At 35.8% G+C, this 22106-nt stretch overlaps 2 protein-coding genes across 16 annotated transcripts in view; one reads left to right on the top strand and one right to left on the bottom strand.

The window, feature by feature from the left end:
- Positions 1-22106, top strand: part of LOC127864178 (uncharacterized) — a 677094-nt gene that overhangs the window by 240712 nt on the left and 414276 nt on the right. For 5 of the 14 annotated variants that reach the window (XM_052403856.1, XM_052403847.1, XM_052403845.1 and 2 more), the window contains 4 exons: positions 279-1164; positions 2477-3015; positions 4160-4969; positions 7506-8048. The exons of 3 other annotated variants lie outside the window; for them this stretch is intronic. The gene's annotated coding sequence lies outside the window, so the exon portion shown is untranslated. Of the gene's footprint in view, positions 1-278; positions 1165-2476; positions 3016-4159; positions 4970-7505; positions 8049-8235; positions 8375-17106; positions 17243-17903; positions 18462-22106 lie in introns of those variants that run through there. 6 more of the 14 variants (XM_052403849.1, XM_052403850.1, XM_052403846.1 and 3 more) reach the window with 6 other exon arrangements.
- Positions 1-22106, bottom strand: part of LOC127864190 (uncharacterized) — a 174082-nt gene that overhangs the window by 140410 nt on the left and 11566 nt on the right. The gene's annotated exons all lie outside the window — the stretch shown is intronic.

The raw sequence follows: 22106 nt of genomic DNA, 5'->3' as shown, positions 1-22106 counted from the left end.
AAATTTCATCTCTAAAAGTTAAGTTAGGATAATAATTATGAATTTACAGGTTAGTAAAGCTTTAGCTAATACTTTTTATGTCTTAATACACAATAGTTTAATTGTATTAACATTCATGCTATTTACGTCAAGTAACCAATAAAATGCCAGATTAGACATTCATGAGATAGACGTTTTGCTCTTGAAAACCTTTACATCCAATCAAGAAGCAGATTTTTTAAAGAATATAAACATTTGTAACAAGTTCATATAACTCACTGTGCTATTGTTGTTTTTAGGAGAGCACCAGCATTGATATGTAGTTAGCCCAGCAACAGCTCCAGTCCGGCCTGCAGGAGCTCCAGTCCAGGGCGACCCTTCTTCTCTCCTGACCCCAAGCTACTCCCCTAAACCTCCGGCCTCAAAGGGTCAGCAGTGTTTAACAATTCCGTTCTGCAGGAAATTCTGAGCACGTCAAAATTTCATATGCTGTTCTCAACTACCGCTATGTCCGTGTCGAATTTCCCACACTCGCATCTGAGTAGTTTTGTTTAGCTGGAGTGCCCGAGTGGGACGAGTGCTAAAGACACCAGGAGTTATAGCAGTAGTTTTGGTAACGCTAACAGTCAGTTCGCGCTGTTGGACATCACGAAGAATGACCAGTTTAATAACATGTTCCATTTTTTTATGGGACGAACAGAAATTCAGCAAAGAATTTGAGAAAATCAAGAAACAAATCAAGCCATAAATTCAACAGTGTTACCTTGCTAAGGGGAATACTTTTGATGTTGATAGTTCGGGCAACAGTAGCTGCAGGTGCAAAAGTGTCCTAAGAGAACGCACTTTTGACGCTAATGCTGACGAAGAAAGGCAGTAATGACTAGGTTGTGAAAATACAGAACACGATACATCAATGAGGTGTGTTCTTCTGGCGCGAAATCCACGAAATATTGGAAACACTCTGCTAAAAGCGAACACGTGCGGTTTTGTTACAAGAACTTGACACTCCGAGCCCAAAGGGCATCGTATTGATTCGAGGCTAAAGAAGGCCTCGAAATATGACAGCATTTTTGTTGTATGATCCAGTACGCCATTCGACGCTCAACCGAAGTTAATCAGAACTCAAACTCAATCCTTAACAATATCAGCGAGGCCAGCGTGTCATCTCAGCTTGTTGAGCTTCAGGTGAGACCTTACAGTTTTATGTATTTTGAAAATTGGGGCTGATAATTCAGTCCCATTCGTAATCTCAAAACGTCTATATTTCCCATAATTACTGGCTAAAATTCTCAATTCAATATTTGTTTAAATAGGTTGAAACATTGAGTTCATTTCCTTATTCGGCTCCATAAGTTGAACCTTAATGCAAATAATGTTGATAGCTCTTGTTCTCAATGTTTAAATGTTTGTTAACGATAAAACAATCCCAATTTAAATCAAAACAGCAGGATTTTTCCTAATTCCAAATATTGTTTCATGTACAATAAACTCTGCACAGAGCTAGCCCCTAGTTCTAGCACATTTAATAGTCTTTTACAAGAATAATTGGCTTAATTTGCAAATTTCACTAAGTGTTATTAATATTTTGAAGTTGTTGGTGTTCTAAACATTGTTTATTTCACATAAAATTGGACATGATTATTATTTAAAATATGGCCGGGATGTTTGCAAAAAAATTGCACTTTATTGCTTTCAGAAGTGAAACTTTAAGTCTTAAGTATGTCCTACAAAAACTTGGCTATATATTCGAGAAATCAACAAATATCAATACAGCGAATTAATTTAATCAGAAAATGCTATAATTACTAGTATAATGGCCCTGGTAGCCAGATAGAGTGGCGTAGGTTTCTCTCACCATAGATGTCCATCGTTTTTTGTATTTCTGTCTAACTCATATACAAAACGTGTTTGATCAAGTACACATACACATACAGTATTTAACTCACATCTATTGTTTCTGATGATATATCTGTCATACAGTTGTATTGTTTTACTTTTGATGTTGTTCAGTCTCACATTCTTAGTTTTATACATATAAAGGTGTACAGTATCATGTTTTAAGTTTTATAATGACATATTTAAAGAGTATCACATTAAAAATTATATAGTATTACATGAATTTTAAAGTTGTTGATTCTCACATTTTGTTGTATAGTTGCACTTTTTAAGGAGTACAGTCTCACACTTTAATTTGCTAAAGTTATGCCTGTTTTTGTTTTTTGTTTAGATAAGTATTTTACCTTGCTACAAACTATACTTTACCGTGTATTCTTCGCGGTTTTAAACAACAAAATTTTAATGTAAAGTTGGTGAAAGTAACTCATTGATTCAACGCTATTCTGAGTTCAAATTGGTGAAAAATTAATTGCGATATCCTGAATATCAATTATAGACGCAATGTTTGTCATTAAAAAAGGTGTGTTAAGTAAGTTTGTTTTAACATTCATTCGTCACTAAATACAATCTGGGTTTAGTTTGCTTTCCATTGCCTTTTCAGCAAACATGAGCCAACAAGACAAACATTATTGTACAATCCCGACCCCCTTTTGCAAAAATATTACAACTCTCTCAAGAAATTCAGCACGAAATCCTCTTGTGTCAGCCTTACATGCTTCCTATCAAGATATTTTCCCATGTTTGCTTCATCAACACTTCCAACAGCGGATCCTTGGTAATTTAGACTTCCGTTCCAGCGTGGATGGGGCTTAGCAATAAATTGATGCTGGGCAACGGCAAAGTGTTCGGGACGAGTCGCTCGAACGGAAACGATCTGACCCAACAGATAGCTTATAGTGATTTGTCAATTAATGTGAATGACCTCGATATGTTGCTTTTAAATAATGCGAACCTTACACCAGAAGAACAGTCTGCGAGCAATTAAGGCCATTTAACAACCGTTGTTGTCTGGAATTCACGGCTTTGGGTTGACGAATTTGGCTTTGGGTTGACGAATTTGGCTTTGGGTTGACGAATTTGGCGTCAGGACTTGCTCTATCTCTGTCTACGGCAGCAGCAGCAGAAACAACAAAAAAACAGGTAGTATTTGAGCGGTGCTCTGGGATACGGGTTTCAATGTATGTGCTTAAAGTGTCATCCCTGATTAGTCTGTGCAGACTGCACATACATTGAGTCATATTGCTTAAAGTGTCATCCCTGATTAGCCTGTGCAGACTGCACATACATTGAGTCCTATTAAAGTGTCATCTCAGATTAGCCTGTGCAGACTGCACATACATTGAGTCCTATTAAATTGTCATCCCAGATTAGCCTGTGCAGACTACACATACATTAAGTCCTATTAAATTGTCATCCCAGATTAGCCTGTGCAGACTGCACATACATTAAGTCCTATTAAATTGTCATCCCAGATTAGCCTGTGCAGACTGCACATACATTAAGTCCTATTAAAGTGTCATCCCAGATTAGCCTGTGCAGACTACACATACATTAAGTCCTATTAAATTGTCATCCCAGATTAGCCTGTGCAGACTGCACATACATTAAGTCCTATTAAAGTGTCATCCCAGATTAGCCTGTGCAGACTGCACATACATTGAGTCCTATTAAAGTGTCATCTCAGATTAGCCTGTGCAGACTGCACATACATTAAGTCCTATTAAAATGTCATCCCTGATTAGCCTGTGCAGACTGCACATACATTGAGTCCTATTAAAGTGTCATCTCAGATTAGCCTGTGCAGACTGCACATACATTAAGTCCTATTAAAGTGTCATCCCAGATTAGCCTGTGCAGACTGCGCATACATTGAGTCCCATTTTACCAGAATGAGGCTCATATAAGTGTATCAGTCTTCTTTCTGCCCGATTAAGGAAAAGTTCCTAGCATCAAATGGGAATTTTGGTGTTTTTTAATTTATCAAACTTGGTAAATAAAAAGCAAATAACGGTTGATATCATATCAGTTTAAATCACAGAAGGTCAGCGCACAGTGTTGTCTATTTTTCAGCCAAAGGTCAGCCCCTGAACCCAAAGTTTATCATTGTATAACAAAAATTAATATAATTAATGTAATTGTTTCATTCGTTTTAATTTGAGTAAAACAATTATTTAATGCCTTTAGTACATTAAACAATAATTTTCTTTATTTATTTTTAATATTTATTTAAGTGCCTGCATTTTGTTTTAAGAGCCAGTTCTTACAGAACTCTATTCAATCATAGATTGGTAACCAGCTGTACAACAGGCTCTCTTGCCAGCTGGGCCCAGACACCCAGGGACACTTCCTTCGCATGGGTGGTGTTGGGTGGCTCTTGGCGAAGGACTTTTGGGCAGTTCAACGTGTCCTACTCGCAGAGTGCAGCCAATCTAAACATGGGGCTCCACATTTTCCTGGTCAAGATTACCTTATCCAAATAGTAGATTGGTAGTGTAATTTACTTTGTATTATGTGCAGTTGTTTTACTCCAAATTTCAATTCAAATAGTTTGTGTGTGTTATATATTGATAATACTCTCTCATGGGTGCTAACTTAAAAAATCATCAGGTAATCGTAAATATTTGTATTGTTTTGTATTGCCTTGAAAGTGTGTAAGGGGGGGGGGGGGCTTTAAGATTTATCCTTGTCAGTAATTCTATCTGTCCTTGCTTCCATCATTCCCTATGTCCAACCCACCTTTTTGTTGTTGAACTGCACTTAATAAATATTGGTTTCAGAGGGATGAAACATGTCAGAATCAAGTGTATAGTATATAGATGGCTATGTTTGTATCAAGTCTTTGGTGTATATCCCATTTGTATCAAAAGCCTACAAACATGATGTATTTCTTATAAATGTTTTACTTAAACAACATTGATTGACTTCCAATATAACTGATACAATATCAGAATGTTTTGAATAATTTGGTTTACATGGGACACATTTATGGGATGCGCTAAGATTTTTTAATCTGTTCGCAGAAGCCTTATCCTCAAAAGTTCAGGTCCAAAGAAAGATGGTGACCAACTGCAACTCAGCCACTTCATCTCAATAGGTAAGTTCTTGTGCCATTGCAAAAGGGGCCACTATGGCAAAGCATTCAGGAGACCCAGTCTCAATAGCCTAATACGTTAGATGCAATAAAGCTTTAATAAGCAGGTTAAACCTAATTCAAACTTTGGTTTCTGCTCATCATTTAATTGACCAGTTTATCTTATTTCAATTTAGGAGTTCAGCGATAAACTCTTGTATCGAATATAGAAAGAAAAAGTTTCAATTTTAACCCTCAATATTGCATTTTAAATTGATCATACAGAGCTATATTAACACTCAAAACAACAACACCAACAAACAATTTATCAGCAGGTACCAACATATTTGACTCTTTAACTCTTTACAAAATCAGGTCCCATACTAATTGTAATTATGATTCTTTTTTCTGCGTAGCTGTTTAATGTCACTTTTGAACTTAGGTGTCCTTTAGGTAATACATTAATAAAAATGCCCGTGGCTACCCATGAATGAATACACTTAATTTAGTCCATTGGCTGATTTGAGAATACCACCAGAACATTGGAAACACGGCCGTGTCTTTCTAACACAGTTTTACTGCGTGTTCAGCATTAAACAATTTTATCTCTTATGAAAAGGCATGATAGATAGAACAGTTTTACACTCAACTCTTCACATCAATACAATTTGTGCGTAGATTCTACACCATCGTCAGTTCGCGGTTAGTGCGTGTGAATGTCAGAGTTTATATACAGGTCATTGCTGCGTTATATATAATAAAGACGCTATAGCGTGAACTAGCTAAACTGGAATTTTCTTAAGACCAGAAAGATGTTAAATGAAGATATCCAGCGATATAATTATGGTATGTCAATAATAGATTCTTTATGTGTTTTCAACAATACCATAATAAATATTATTTTTAATTAATTTAACAAGAATTATTCCACCATATTGACTAATGTATTAAGAATGAGCGCGATGATTCTCGATACTGTTTATACTCGAATCAAATAGCAATGCCCGACAAACCACTAAAACAGGTTTGTTTAAAGAACGCGCGTATAAATATTTAAAATATGTACGGATACTTCGCATGTGGCCGGTTGACTCAAATGTTTTAATTTCACTTCCATTATTCTTTTGGTTTTCTGTTTTGTATCTATAGGTTTATGACCAGCAAGATGTCATAATGTAAAATAAGCCGCAAAAACTCCACGTAACATCCCGTTCTGCGTGTGATGCAGCTAAGAACTGCACCGAAAAAGACATTCGCTATCATTGATCTCATTCATTGAACTCTTTACCTTTCATAAACTCCAACCACAATCAACGCCGTATATCATTTTAAAAGATATTTCTTGTTTACCATTGATGCATAAGAGAGTTCAGTTATGTCTATAGCTTTGAATAAGATGAATTTTTCTGTTGTCGATATCTGTATATCAACTTTAATGACCAATTGTGACCTATCCACTATGTGATTATAGTTTTAATGGTAAACAAAGCACATGCCAGTAAAAGTGTAAGTAGCTTTTCATTGATTGCATCAGGAATCGCCCATATGACTATTACACCCAGAACAATCCTAAATGTTACGTGTTGCAAATCAACACATTTAATGATCATTTTAGTTGATTTGAGCACGAAGTTCTCAAAGTGAGAAATTGTGATCACCTTATGTTAGGGATCATGCTGTGTGCTGCTTCAACTTATAGCTTGTTACCAATCTAGAAGCATGAGTTGTTATTGAATCTTGATGAAACTTGATCTGAAATCTGGACATTATCTAAGCCAATTTGCATCGTGTTAACATGCATCCTAAAACTAGGTCATCTATTCAAATAACAGAAAATCATGGTTGACATCTAGACGTCACGATTAAGATTCAATCTTGATGAAACTTAGCCAGCGTTTGAATCAGGGCCACTTGTGTAAAAATAAACTTGGTGTCAAGGCTCAATAATGCTGAAATATGGTCAGAATGCTTTCTTGGCATTTGAATTAAACACCGCTAAATTCCCCCTAAACTTGATTTTGCTAAGAAGATTTATCTTTAAACAAAAAATGCAATAAAAGCTTGGTTTTCCCAGCAAGGCTCATGTATTATAGAATTATTGTGGCAGCTGCATGTGGGCTGTTGGGCAGTGGCCTCACCTATAACCTCTGCTCTCTGTTTTAAGACAATTTAAATTGGATCTTCATGAAAGTTATCCATCATGTTTGTGGGCTTAATAAAAATGTTCTTGTCTAATGAAGACAAATTGACCGTTCTGCAATGATTAATAAAAACCAGTCTTCTGGAGTAGTGTAGTTTTTTTCTTCATTTTTAGGTATACGAACTGTCTGTAAAATTGCGACTTGTCTTAGCATAAATGCAATTAGAATTTATTTAATTTTCCTATTTTTTTACAGCTCATACATTGCATAACTGTGTAATGCCTTGAATAGTGTATTGCACGTGTCTATTTAAATGTCAAATATTGACTTGCCTTCAAGGTTGGACATTGCAGTGAATAGAAGCATGACTTTCTGCTGATGCAACTAGATATTCACTTTGTTGATATTTGATTTCATAGGACAACATGCCAGTGAACAATGCACCCTTCCTAAACCCTCGCCGACTGCGCTAAACGGGAACCTTAATATACATGAGATTCCAGGCGGAATGTAAAATCTGTACCACTCTGATCTCCAGTAGCAGCCCCAGCCGTGGGAGGCAGATTCATGATGCACCTATGGCCTTAATTATCTCTGAACATCCCAACCTCACATGACCTGTAGGGCGGGGATGTATATAAATGATCATTAAATCCCACAAACCAAGGAGAGGTTATATTGGAATCAATTTTATGTAAGTTGGTCAGTTAGAGGGGCGTTTCGTCTGAATTTTATGTAAATATATTTTTACCTCACCAAATCTACATTTCTAAAGGGATTAAGTTAAAACTTCAATCATGTGAACCCCATGAAGTCTGGATTGAGAGTTAGTGGTGATTTTGTGACAAAGCTCTAACTAAGTATTGGTCAAGTCACTGTCTTGCATAAAAATATTTTACTGTTTCTGTATCTCACTATACATGGGAATTCAGAGGTTGTTATACTTATATTTGATTCAGGGGGGGGGGGGGGGGGGTAACTAAACGTGTGCCCACAGTTGCACAGAGCCGTGTGAGTATTTTTGTTTTAAAACAACGAAAGCATTATATCCCTTGCATCAATTGTGATCTTAGATTTTAAATCAATGTACTATTGTTCTATTATTAATCTTACATTATACCAAATGTTCCAATATATATATATATAATTGTTTTCCAGTGGTTTTTGTTCAGTGTCAAGCAGTATCCTAGCAATCAAGTCAAGTCAGCGCAGCAGCAACAACAGATGCAGCAGCAGTTGTACGCAATACATCAACAACACTGGTGCATATGCATTAAACTATAAAGAAGTATGAAGGCAAACATGTCTGTATAAATTTAGTTTATTCTCAACCATTTAATATTAACTTGTTATATTTATGTCCCCCTTCGAAGAAGAGGGGGTATATTGCTTTGCTCACGTTGGTCTGTCAGTCTGTCTGTCGGTCTGTCGGTCCGTCCACCAGGTGGTTGTCAGATGATAACTCAAGAACGCTTGGGCCTAGGATCATGAAACTTCATAGGTACATTGATCATGACTCGCCGATGACCCCTATTGATTTTGAGGTCACTAGGTCAAAGGTCAAGCTCACGGTGACCCGAAATAGTAAAATGGTTTTTGAATGATAACTCAAGAATGCATACACGGCCAACAGGGCAAACTCTGAACAATATTACTGAAGCAACTGGTCTGTAATCCTAAATCTATAATTATCAGTCCAATGAAACATCATCCTTTGAGTAAAATACAGTGGATCAGTAAAAATATTATCAGAATATGAGATTTTTTGTATGTTTTGTATATTAAATATTGTGTTAATTAGAGCTGCAACGATTCACCAACAGCTCGATTCGATTTCGATTTCAGACACTCCGATACCGATTATTTCGATTTGATTCATCTTCAAACCTAGTTTTATCATATATTCACTCTTATGCCTCAAAATTAACATTTCTGTTCAAATGTGATTTCAATAAAACACATAAAAAAGAATAGCAAATTAGGAATTTTAATATAAAAACTTCTCACTAGAAGATTGTGTTGATTACACAATAATATAAAAAATAAATAAACAAGAGGGCCTGAAAGGCCCAAGGTATCCCCCGCAACATATGCTTTGTTTGAGGATGGGTGCAAATTGGACGGATGAACATAATGATAGATGGACGGACGGAGGACAATAACACAAAACTAAGACAAAGGAAGGTTCTTAAGCACAAAAGTGCCGGACGGACAGCCGGAGGGACGAACAACGCCAAAACAATATCCCTCCGCCTCTGGCGCGGGAATATATTCATACCAAGTTTTAAAGAAATCCGCCAAAGCGCTTCCAAGATATGGCTCCGGACACAAAAATGCCTATAGTAAAAAGCATTTTTTCAAGATACAAAGGGCCATAAGTCTGTTTTTAACAGATGGTGTACAATGCCATTTGGCGTGCATCATCCTCTTATGCATATATATACTCATACCAAGTTTCAATGAAATCCGCCAAAAAACTTCCAAGATATGGCTCCGGACACTAAAAAGCATTTTTTCCAGATACAAAGGGCCATAAGTCTGTTTTTAACAGATGGTGTACAATGCCATTTGGTGTGCATCATCTTCTTATGCATATATATACTCATACCAAGTTTAAATGAAATCCACCAAAGAACTTCCAAGATATGGCTCCGGACACAAAAGTGCCGGACGGACGGACAGCCGGACGGACGGACGGACAACGCCAAAACAATATCCCTCCGCCTCTGGCGGGGGATAATAATGATAAGAACGTATCTGGAATCATATGAATGGTTGTACTATCACTATTATACTTTTACCCAAAACCGCTATAAGCATGTCTTCCATTGTGCCATGACAGCATCACCTGTTACCTGTAGGACAAATCACATTCTCTAATAAACTTAACGAAATTCCAACAGAAATAGAACTACTTTTCTGGCTCGCGACTTCAGTAGTTGCACTTGTGCCACCTCTTAGTCTTGCTAAATCAACGTTATGTTTGCGTTTGACATATTGCATTAGAGTAGTGGTTGACCCGTCTGTAGATCTGCCGCGGAATCATATGGAATTCTATGGAAATCGTTAGATGGAATTCCGTGGAGTATTGGCACTAACTTTCCATCCGATTCTATGCAATCAATGGAAAAGTGAAAAAAAAACAGAAGAGGGACTTGATATGGGATGGAATTCCATAAAATGCCGTGGAATTCCATAGAATTCCGTGGCATTCCATAGAATGCCATGGAATTACATAGAATGCCGTGGAATTCCATAGAATGCCGTGGAATTCCATAGAACGCCGTGGAATTCCATAGAACGCCGTGGAATTCCATAGAATGCCGTGGAATTCCGTGAAAAGCTATGGAATTTAATAAAAAGCTGGAATAACATAGAAAAAAACAGATTATAGATAAAAGGCATTTCATTGATTTTGAAAAACAAATGTGAATGTAACTAGAGGTTTCATCATAGAAGTTAAACAAGAACAAGATATGGCATCAATCATTAATCACACACGTGCAGTCACAGTACATATTCAAAAATGAGTGGTTTTACATTTTCATAAAGTACCAACTCTCTTAACCACAGGCATGCACACACACATTCAAAAACGCATCCATAAACATGCACGCATATACAGGCGAGAAAAGAAAAACTTATAAAAGGCACAATATAAAACATAGAAGTAGAATTTTACATTTCTCTTATGACAAGTATACTTCCTTTCTCACATATGTTCATAAGCACACACAATTACATGCACACACACATGACGCACAATTGTTCTCGAGTTTTTTCTCATAAAATTTAACGTTCAACAACTGTTCCTTATTAATTCTAGAACACTTTCAGTATTATATCAGAAGTTCAGTTTTAGTTGATGTGTTCCAGTACAATTCTAGAAAAGTTCCGAAGGTTAACTTCAAATACTTAAGTCTGAAACCAACTTTCTAGAAAACAAATTCCCATGCAGACAGCCAGTATTCAAGTACTGAGCATAATTAATAATAATACATAACAAATTAACAACTGTTGTAAATTTGTTATTTATCATACTATGCTCAGTACTGTTGAACACGGACTTTATTCAATTATCCAAGTTTCAAATTCCTAAATTAAAAAAAATATAATCAATTAAGACAAAAAACAAACACAAAATACAATTCACAAAATAAATAACTGGTCTTTTTTATACAAGAAGTAACCAAAATAAGACATGTCACCAGCCACAGACTGCCAGGCTTAACACAGAGGCTAGTTTTTAAAAATGTTTGTCCAAGTCTTCCACTGCCATTTTCCTTTTTTTCTGAGAATATTGAACACCAGTCACTGCCTCCGGGTTCTTTTTGGTATGAGGTACATTGTATACTGCTCACATGTGCTATACAGAATAAAAAATCATAAAAATGTCTAAAGCAAAGAGTTATTTACATTCAATCTATAACAAGAGATTGCAAAGCAATATGGTCCCCTACCTGTTAAACTTCACTATTTTAAGTTTGTTAAATATATTTGTTGCCATAGCAACCAGAATTCTTGTATTATAAACAACATGAAATGACGTGCAAAATGTCCTTATTGTCATCTGTTCATGTTTCAAGTTTCATGAAAAAATACTTAGAACTTTTAAAGTTATCACAGGATCCAGAAAAGTGTAACTGACTTAGACCAATATATTGAATTCCAAAAAGACAAAATACTTTCAGGTGATTAACATTAAATAACTTATCTAGCCCAGGGCATGACAATATTTACCATGAATTTGTGGCCCTGTAAGTCCTCTAGGTAAATGCGCTTAAAGAGCCGCTTTGCTGTTGGATTATTTCCCTGCCAAACTCTGCAGTATCTTCCATCAACTGGTCAATGGTAATTAAAGCACATAATGAAAATGTATAGGGAACGTAATTCATGAAATGTTTTAAATATTAAGTTGTTAAATGGTCTTTAGAAAGAGAACTAAAAACGAAGTGAATACATCGCAAAGCACTAAGCATAACTTAATTTGTTGGTATGATTAGTACAAATTTATTATTGCTATAATTAGAATGATGTGTAATTCTATTGGTATGAAAATGCACACTCAGATACCTAAAAACCAATTCCATTGGTTTAATTTTTTATTTACAAGCAAATATGTTGAATTGATATCCCCCGCCAATATGCTTCTGGACACATAAGTATTATATTTGACACTCAAACAAGCATTTTTTTAAAGATACAAAGGGCCATAACCCCGTTTTTAACAGATGGCGTACAATGCCATTTGGCGTGCATCATCCTCTTATCCATATATATACTCGAACCAGGTTTCAATGAAATCCGCCAAAATTCTTCCAGGATATGGCCTTGGACACACAAAAAAACATTTTTCAAGATACAAAGGGCCATAACTCTGTTATAAACTAATGGTGTACAATGCCATTTGGCATGCATCATCCTCTTATCCATATACATACTCACACCAAGTTTCAGTGAAATCTGCCAAAGCACTTCCAAGATATGGTTACGGACGAGGGATAATAATAAACATTAACACCATTAATGAGCATTGAGTGCTCAACATGCACAGTACAAAACTTCCTTAGCCTCAGTTCTATAACCTTGCATGATAAAATTCTGATACTACATTCAACGTTATTAATTTCTCCACATAGGTCTTATTACTACCTTTTTCACCCTGCAGACTCCACTAAGTGAAAATTTGGGTGACAGCTGCTTTTAAACTAATATTTGTCATACTAAAACCTCAAATATCACATAAAAAGGTCTACAATAATGTCATAAGAAGATTAAATTTAAAGGAATATTTAGAAATAATAAAAATCACAAACCTTCAGTTGTTGTTCTATTCCTAGACAGACTGCTCAAACACTGTATGCATCACTCTTTAACAATATTTCATGTCACTTTCCAAATGATATAAATACATAAGTATTTTAAGAAAGTGTTTTTAATGGAAAAACTAATGAACTCTTCTGTTTGTTAAATTTCTTTAACTTTATTTTAACAAGTTAAACCAGTACATTTTCCACCATGTTTCATGTTTCAATCTAACAGGTAAACTTTCTGTATTTGAATTCAGCCAATTAGAAAAGGCTGTTATATCTTAATACCAATAGATTTGCAGCAAACATACCCAACATCTGACTCACTGCACAAGCTGGGCTTATCAGATAGATTGTTATTTGACAACCTGGACTGGCTGAGTTTGATATTGAGAAAAAACAGTGTGTATACCACATGGACAGGGTTAAGGAATTTAAACTTGTATAAATTGCTTTGAAAGTAACAACTACTCCTACTTTTGCAGAACTACTACTTTAATTACTACATCAGCAACAATAACAGCAGCAACAACAACAGCAACAATAACAGCAGCAACAACAACAGCAACAATAACAGCAGCAACAACAACAGCAACATCAGCAACAACAACAACAGCAACAACAACAGCAGCAGCAACAACTGCTACTACTGCAACAACTGCTACTACTGCTACTTCTATTGCTACTACTATTGCTACAGAAACTGTTAATGCTACTACTTCTACTACTACTACTACCACCACAACCTCTACTGATATAAAAACACTACTGCTACTACATCAATTACTACAACAACAACACCTACTACAACAACAACAACTACTACTACTAATACAGCTACTACATCTCTAACTACTACTACTACTGCTGCTGCTGTCGCTACTATGAAGTCTATTTGGCTATTTGTAAGTGTAAGGTGTTCTTTATGTGTTCTTATTCCCCATTAGAACTTTTGTAGAACTTACTGGTTCTTAAAGCTTTCTAGATGTGTTCTAGAACTACATTTTAAAACATTTTTAGAAATTTCTTGACCATATTTTGTCCTTGAAATGTTCTAAAAAGGTTCTTGAAATTATTGGAACAATTTCAGTCCTAAACCATTTTCCACAAATGGTCTGGATTTATTCTAAAAAAACTGTTTTGGAACAATTCCAGAACATACGTTTTAGAACACAAATATGGAACAGTTCCAGAACTGTTCCAATTTCTAGAACAAATTTATAATTATCTTTATTGCATTTTCTTTTAAATACAAAATACATGATGCAAATAAATTCATATATTTTTTAAACTACAAATACATTTCAGACAACCAGCGAAAATTTTCTAAGTTATTTTCCATTGATTTCCATCCAAAAAAATGTATAAGTTATTTTCCATAACGATTTCCGTTGATTAAAATGGCTAAGTCCAACTTTCCATGGTGTTTTCCATACATTCCGTGGAAATGCATGGAATTTTAGTCGAGATTCCGTGGAATTCCATAACAGCTTCAGATGGAAAATTGGCAAGTGGATGGAATTCCATCAAATTCCATGGATTTCCATCGATTTCCGTAGAATTCCATAATATTTTCTATGGAATTCCATAGAAAAGTGCTAATGACTATGGCAGATCTACAGACGGGGAGCCGGACTTAGCGTACGCCACATCCATGAAGCACAGTTTGCACTTTGCTTTATCGGTAGGGCTACCATCCCGAAACCCAAAATACTGCAACACTTTTAGTTTTTGCTTCTTAGGCGCATCTGATAATTTCAATTTGTCGGCAACAACTTGTTCAGCCATTTTGACGCTTTTTCCGAAAGTAGACCGTAACGCGCTTATTGATTGGATGACTAAAGTATTAAGCAACCAATCGCGCGCGTCGTAATTACAGGTAAAGAAAAAACCTCCACCTTCCCGTATCAATAGTCAGAATACAGCGTGCTTTACGTATCTATGCATATATATGTATATATGTTAAAGAATCGAATCGAATTTGGTAGGTTTGGTATCGTAATCGAATCGAAGCATTTCAAATCGATTTTCAATGAATCGGATCGAATCGTTGCAGCTCTAGTGTTAATGTTTAATTTTGTTGATTAATATAAATATAAGCAGGACAGGGTAGGTAATACACTATTATATCTTTCTTATATACAGGGGAAACAAATGCAATAAGTTTATATTTCATGTTTAATGAATAGAGGATATCCCCCCCCCCCCCATTTTTTTTTAACATGATGTAATAAATTACCACACCCCACATTAAAACCTTCTCACAACCCCACCCCCCTCTCACCCCCCCCACCCCCCTACCCCCCCATCCCCCTACCCCCCCCCCCCCCCCCCATCCCCCCTATACCCCCCCCTACTTCCCCACCCCCCTCCCCCCACCCCCCCCCCACAATTTATTTTATTTAAACATCTTATAAATTACCACACCCGACATTATACCCCTCTCACCCCCCCCACCCCCCTACCCCCCACCCACCCCCCCCTCCCAAAAAATAATTTTTTTTAAACATCTAATAAATTACCCAACCCGACATTATTACCCCCTCTCTCATCCCCCAACTCGCTACCCCCCACCCCCCCTACCCCCAGCCCCCACATCTCCCACCCCCCAATTTTTTTTTAAAACATCTTATAAATGAACACAACCCCACATTATACCCCCCTCTCACCCCCCCTTCCCCCACCCTTCTACCCCCCCCACCCCCCCACCCCACCCAATTTTTTTTAACATCTTATTAATTACCACACCCCACATTATACCCCCCCTCTCACCCCCCTAACCCCCCCCCACCCCCCCATTTTTTTTTAAACATCTAATAAATTACCCCACCCCACATTATACCCCCCTCTCACCCCCCCCCCTAACCCCCACCCCCCACCCCTCCCCCCCCATTTTTTTTAAACATCTTATAAATTTCCACACCCCACATTATACCCGCCTCTCACTCCCCCCCCCTACTCTACCCCACCCCCACCCCCCCATTTATTTTTATTTTTAAACATCTTATACATTACCACACCCCACATTATACCCCCCTCACCCCCCCTAACCACCCCCCACTCCCCCATCCCCCCCCCCCCCCCCCCCAAAAAAAAAATTTTTTAATCAAGGTCAATGGTCACAGTGACTCAAAATAGTACAATGGTTTCCGGATGATAACTTACATTAGGTCAAAGGTCAAGGTCACAGTGACAAAAAACGTATTCACACAATGGCTGCCACTACAACTGACAGCCCATATGGGGGCATGCATGTTTTACAAACAGCCCTTGTTTATCAAAATATATGTAAGCATATTGATACATTATAACTTTGCTTTGATTAAGTGTTCGTTTTATTTCACTCTGCCTCTTCTTGCCATTTTGAGGATGGCCCGCACATTGCCCCTGTACTGACCTGGGGGTTATTTGTATGGTCTATGGGCTTGGTAGTCATGGAAGTAAGAAAGTGTATGATTTTAAAGGGATTTATTCACAGATTTTGTATTTATTGTAAGTTATTCCATGAACTGTACTATTTCCATTGTAATTCTATCTATTAAAATAGATTGCAAATTCTTAAACCCATTTATTTTATATTGATCCATCGTTATCTGCAAATAAAGATCCATCTTTATCAGTTAAGAAAAGGACACTAACATAGGGCATCAGCAAGAACTAATTAAGATCCGCAACATTTATATTGGTGACTGTGTCTTTTTTAAAAATCATTACTATTTCTCTAGATCTATTTATTCATTTCATTACGTACATGTACGTGCAGACATGAAAAGACTGGAATAATTTAAAAATTAATAATTCATTTAAGTCTTTTAAGCGGATACTTTGGGCGCTTTACACCCCAAGGTACGTGATAAATAAATTTTATGAAAAAAAAAAAATCTAGCTATGATCTCTTTTAAACCACAGGCCTTGGTTGTCAGTGATGTTCTGGCTTGGTCATTTTTAACTGTCTACAGACCCCCCCCCCCCCCCCCCCCCGGTTGGATTGGACAAAATCCAAGGGAAGTAATAAAGCTTTAAAGGGAGATGATGTCTATACCTGCCAAATGATAAATTGAAATTTTATTTCAAAGTGGCACAGTAGGGGGCATTGTGTTTCGTGTTTCTGACAAACACATCTCTTGTTGTCAAGCTTTCGCAGCCAAGAGTTGGCACCCGCTATGCAGTGCTCTTGTTTCATTTGGCACATGATTGACTTTATTTCCAGGAAAACCGGATAACAAAGCGTTGATTTTGTTCTGGATGCATTAGCAGTCACAGTACATGAACCGACAGTAGTCATCTTCTCGAGATTCTGGCCTCTGAACCATCAGTCTATGAACATAATGCAGAGCAATCTAGGGGTGAGTTTTCAAGTCATGTGTTTATTTTTGGTATGCCCACTAATTCAGAGATGTGTGGGTGCATGTAGATTCACCCTTGTCCGTCGATACATCAATCCAGCTGTCAAATTTTGTGTCTAGTGTAACCTTGAAAAGTATTGCTTCTTGTGTGATGAAACCAAATATATTTACCATAATGCAAACTTTACTACTTGTGTATTTTGTTTCATAATTTCTTTGATATAAATTGAGTTTTGAGACACAAGTAGAAAACCTTTCTCTTACTTCATACAAGTCATTTGAGTTTTCTCAAAAAAACTCTCGCCAAATGCATATTTTTGGGGCCATCATCTAGTAGGCCCTTCCTTATTGTTATTTATGATTAGGTAATATTTGTCCGATAGCAAAAAGTATCTTTATAAAAAATTCGGGTACAGCCTAATATTGGCCGGGTGCCTTAAAGCGCATTTTTTGTACCCTGGGTATAGAGTGGTATACTTTAAGAGTACATGGAATACTCTTAAGTAGTACGCGAGCCAACAAGGACCAATCGAGCCATCATTTCCTCTATGGATTCAAATCAGATCATTCGAAACACCCTATGGAAGTTCTGTGCTTGTTCTTTATTTCCTTTGGTTTCAACAATTGAAGGAAAAACTGTATTACATCTTTCTTTTTTCAGACGCCAATTGACGAAATCAAACTGACCAATCAGCAACAAAGCCTGTTGCAGCAGTTGTTACCATATTGACCCCAGTCAAATCATGGAAGCTTAGACATAAATACTGTTTAAGATGTGCCAGTCTCTACAGACCTCGTGGTCTGTTAAGCACTTACTCTGACAGGTGTCATCTTTGGATTTTGTGACGGGTGGAAAATGAATAACCTTGTTCAGATTGAAATGGCAGAATGAAAAAGCACAATTCACGCGAAAAGCCATATATTAATTTGACCAGCCATGGTTTGTTGGAAGAAAAACAATCTGTCATGTATTATGGAAACTTTGATGCTGTCAGTCATTAACAATTGATGAGATATGTTAAATGTTTTTAAGTATAATGAGATTAAGGTAACTTGATAAAGGCGTGTATGTTAAGTAATACTTTAGGCCCACATATTGCACGTCTATATAATTACTTTGTTTGTATTACGACACTTGCATCTGATAACGTTATATGCATGGAAAATAAATTTTACTTCAGACATTCTTTCATACGTTGAGCTTGAGATAATTCATAGCTTTAAATGGTGCTGGTAACTTGGACGCAATCACAAAATATGTATTGGATTCGGTTCATGTAACTTGTAATGCTGGTAACTTGGACGCAATCACAAAATATGTATTGGATTCTGTTCATGCAATAAGCATGTTTCAGTTTTCTGTTTTTACATGCAATATAGAAATGCTAGCTAAAATAACTGTGCAGAAAGGTTGAGAGTTTGAGGCTTCCTATTTGATCTGTCTGTCTTTTTCTATACAATAATCTTATTAAGTTTGCTCATTTGGGTCCGTATTTTATCAAGAATCTTGTTAAGTATGGCAGTATTTGAAATGAATATAAATTGAATGTAGACAACATTATTTAATCTTTCAATTGTCAGTTCTGTATTTACTTCTTTAACTTTATTGATTTGAATGGAGATTGTTTGTTAAATTATAAGATAATTACTTGTTCTTTATTTGGAATGCTTTAATTGTTTTGAAACTGAGTATTTAAAAATAAATTTATTAAATAATTATGATAAGGTTCATGAATAAAAGCCAAAGTCGTGATTGTTATTGTCTATTTTTTGTTGTTATATACATTATTTACATGCTCATAAATGTTGACAATTGTGTTCGGACATAATATATGTTTTATGTCTTACATTTGTGTATATACACATTTTGAAGACCGGATTTTCATGCTCTCAACTCATTTACCGGTAGTAACTTTACCAAAAATAAATGTTTATCACTGTATGATGGTAAATTTTGCAACTGATATATAGAGCAACTTTAAAATAATTGTATGTTCGATGTAAATAACTCATATATTGTTTCCATTTTGATGAGATAAACTCTATGTTTTCACTCCTTTGTACACATCCTTTGTAAACGGTACATCTTGTAGATTTTTGGTAACGCAAACAATTTAGCCCCTGTTAAACATTTATACAGGATAACAGATTCTGAAATTTAGCAATAGGAACAGGTTGTTAGATGCAATGCTTTTTAGTTTTCAAAGTTTACCAAGTATTTAAAACATTTGCTTAATTATGTTTTACATTCTAAAGAATAATTGATATCTAAAAACGTAAATCACTAAATTACAAATCAAGGGAGAGTTATGTAATATGCTTGCTTAAAATATAACATGTTATTATGACGATTATAAGTGAATGTTTGGCACAAAATGCCTCTTAATCTCTATATTTACAACTTCAGCAAATGTCTAAGACCAGATTTTCCTAAATGGTGTGGTTGTTGACATTAATATTAAATTTAGTTCATGAACCATAAATGTTTTGTTGTTGAACATATAAAAAAAGCTTTATGTATATTAATTTTATGTCATATTTCAAACATATCATATTGATACGATTGACAGAAAATAAGCATTTTGCTTTAATGTGTATACATGAAGTGTATACATGAGTAACGATTGGTACCATTCAAGCATGTTAATAATGAACTATAGTTGTGGTACTAGATGCATTTTTAGCTCATCTATTTTTTGGGGAAAAAAAAAGCTATTGTCATCACCTTGGCATCGGCGTCCGGTTATGTTTTGTGTTTAGGTCCACTTTTCTCAGAAAGTATCAAAGCTTTTGCATTCACACTTGGTACACTTACTTACTATCATAAGGGGACAGAACAGGCAAAGTGAGATAACTCTGGCGTGCATTTTGACAGAATTATGTGCCCTTTTTATACTTAGAAAATTTAAAATTTGGTTAAGTTTTGTGTTTAGGTCCATTTTATTTGTTAAGTATCAAAGCTATTGCTTTCATACTTGCAACACTTACTAACTATTATAAGGGGACTGTGCAGGCAAAGTTATGTAACTCTGACTGGCATTTTGACAGAATTATGTGCCCTTTTTATACTTAGAAAATTGAAAATTTGGTTAAGTTTTGTGTTTAGGTCTACTTTATTCCTAAAGTATCAAAGCTATTGCTTTCATACTTGCAACACTTACTAACTATGTTAAGGGGACTGTGCAGGCAAAGTTGCATCACTCTAGTTGTCATTTTGACGGAATTATGGCCCTTTTTTGACTTAGTAACTTTGAATATATGGTTATATTTTGTGTTTCGATCCACTTTACTTCCAAAGTATCAAGCTTTGTATTGCTTTCAAACTTCAAATACTTTCATGCTATCATTCGGGTACTGTACCTGGCAAGTTGAATTTTACCTTGACCTTTGATTGACTATCAAGGTCAAATTATTAAATTTTGCTAAAATTGCCATCACTTTTTTATTTATGATTAGATTTGATTGATACTTTGACATAAGAACTCTTTCCTGACATACCAAAATAGACTCTACCCAAACAATTCCCAAAGCCCCCCCCCCCCCCCCCCTCCAACCCCAGAATCCAGAATCCCCCATCCAATTTTTGTTGTTTTTCATTCTTTTTTAAAGATCATCTCATAAATAAAACCATCACACTATACCCTCCACCGCCCCCCCCCCCCAATTTTTTTTTATTTGTTAAAAACAACACAAAAAAATATTTTATTTTTGAAATACCGTCCAACCATCCCACTCAAGAATACCCCTCCCCCCCCCCAAAAAAAAACAACAACAAATTGTTTGTTTTCTTATTTTTTGAAGATAATGTAATAAATGACCACACCCCCACAATATACACCCCTCTCCACTCCACCCCTCCCTCCTTTGTGATTGAAGTATTGAGAGTCCCTTTACCTTTAAAAGAAAAATAGATGAGCGGTCTGCACCCGCAAGGCGGTGCTCTTGTTTTGATCATGTCTTAATTTGTTCGTCTACTCCAAATAAACATGTTGCATTTGTAAATAAAGCGTGTATAACCTCTATGTACTGTCCCAAGGTCTGTTTTCAAATACTTGAGTACCTCATATTGAGCAGAGACTTACCAATTTATGGCATTATTTGTTATGCACATGTCTGACTTATATAAATATCTTCAAGTTCTGAGATTACTATTCAGGGTATTTTAAAGGTAAAAGTTTAAATATTTCTATAGACTGTAACCTGGTGTCTGTTAAGTTAATTTTAATACATTTATAATGTCTAGCGTATTGAATGTGTAAGTGTCTTTATTCTCGCCCGCATGCATTGTTGCTGTATGCTTTGACAAAGCTTACTACACAACCTATGTGTTTGTTTATCATTTATAACCAGTGGTTTGTCCGCAGAGGTTACATAATACTATACTCACTTAATAAATCAACTTCATTTATTGATTTGATTTTGTATATATTCACTTCTCATGACTGAATCTGCAATAGGCCTTTGAATATGTGGTAAGAAAAACATTTTTTATTAAAGGTTAGAAACTTTATTATCAGATTTTGACAGATGGTGGTTAACATTTAACTGGAGAGTAGCCGGCAAAAAAATGGCTGTAAAACAGTGAAGTTTGATCCACTTTTAGTTATGTCTTATATATCACATTATCTATATATTTTTTGTTAATTTGGATCATAATGATCTTTAAAAAATGGAATGATTATGAGGGTTTCCAAAATGATGCATTTATTTTATGTTAAAGTTATTGCTTTCAATTTTAATTTGCTATGGAAATATTTAAGTTTATGTGACTTACAGAGATATACATGTTTATGTAAGTGATGTGCTGTTTGATAATTTAAGAATTGTCTTGCACTCTGATTAAAGTAGATCGCCATTGATTCAA

The sequence above is a fragment of the Dreissena polymorpha genome, chromosome 1 (genome assembly GCF_020536995.1).
Source record: "Dreissena polymorpha isolate Duluth1 chromosome 1, UMN_Dpol_1.0, whole genome shotgun sequence".
NCBI classification, from domain to species: domain Eukaryota; kingdom Metazoa; phylum Mollusca; class Bivalvia; order Myida; family Dreissenidae; genus Dreissena; species Dreissena polymorpha.
Note: the sequence above shows the minus strand (reverse complement) of the source record. Positions and strands in the feature narration are given on the sequence as shown.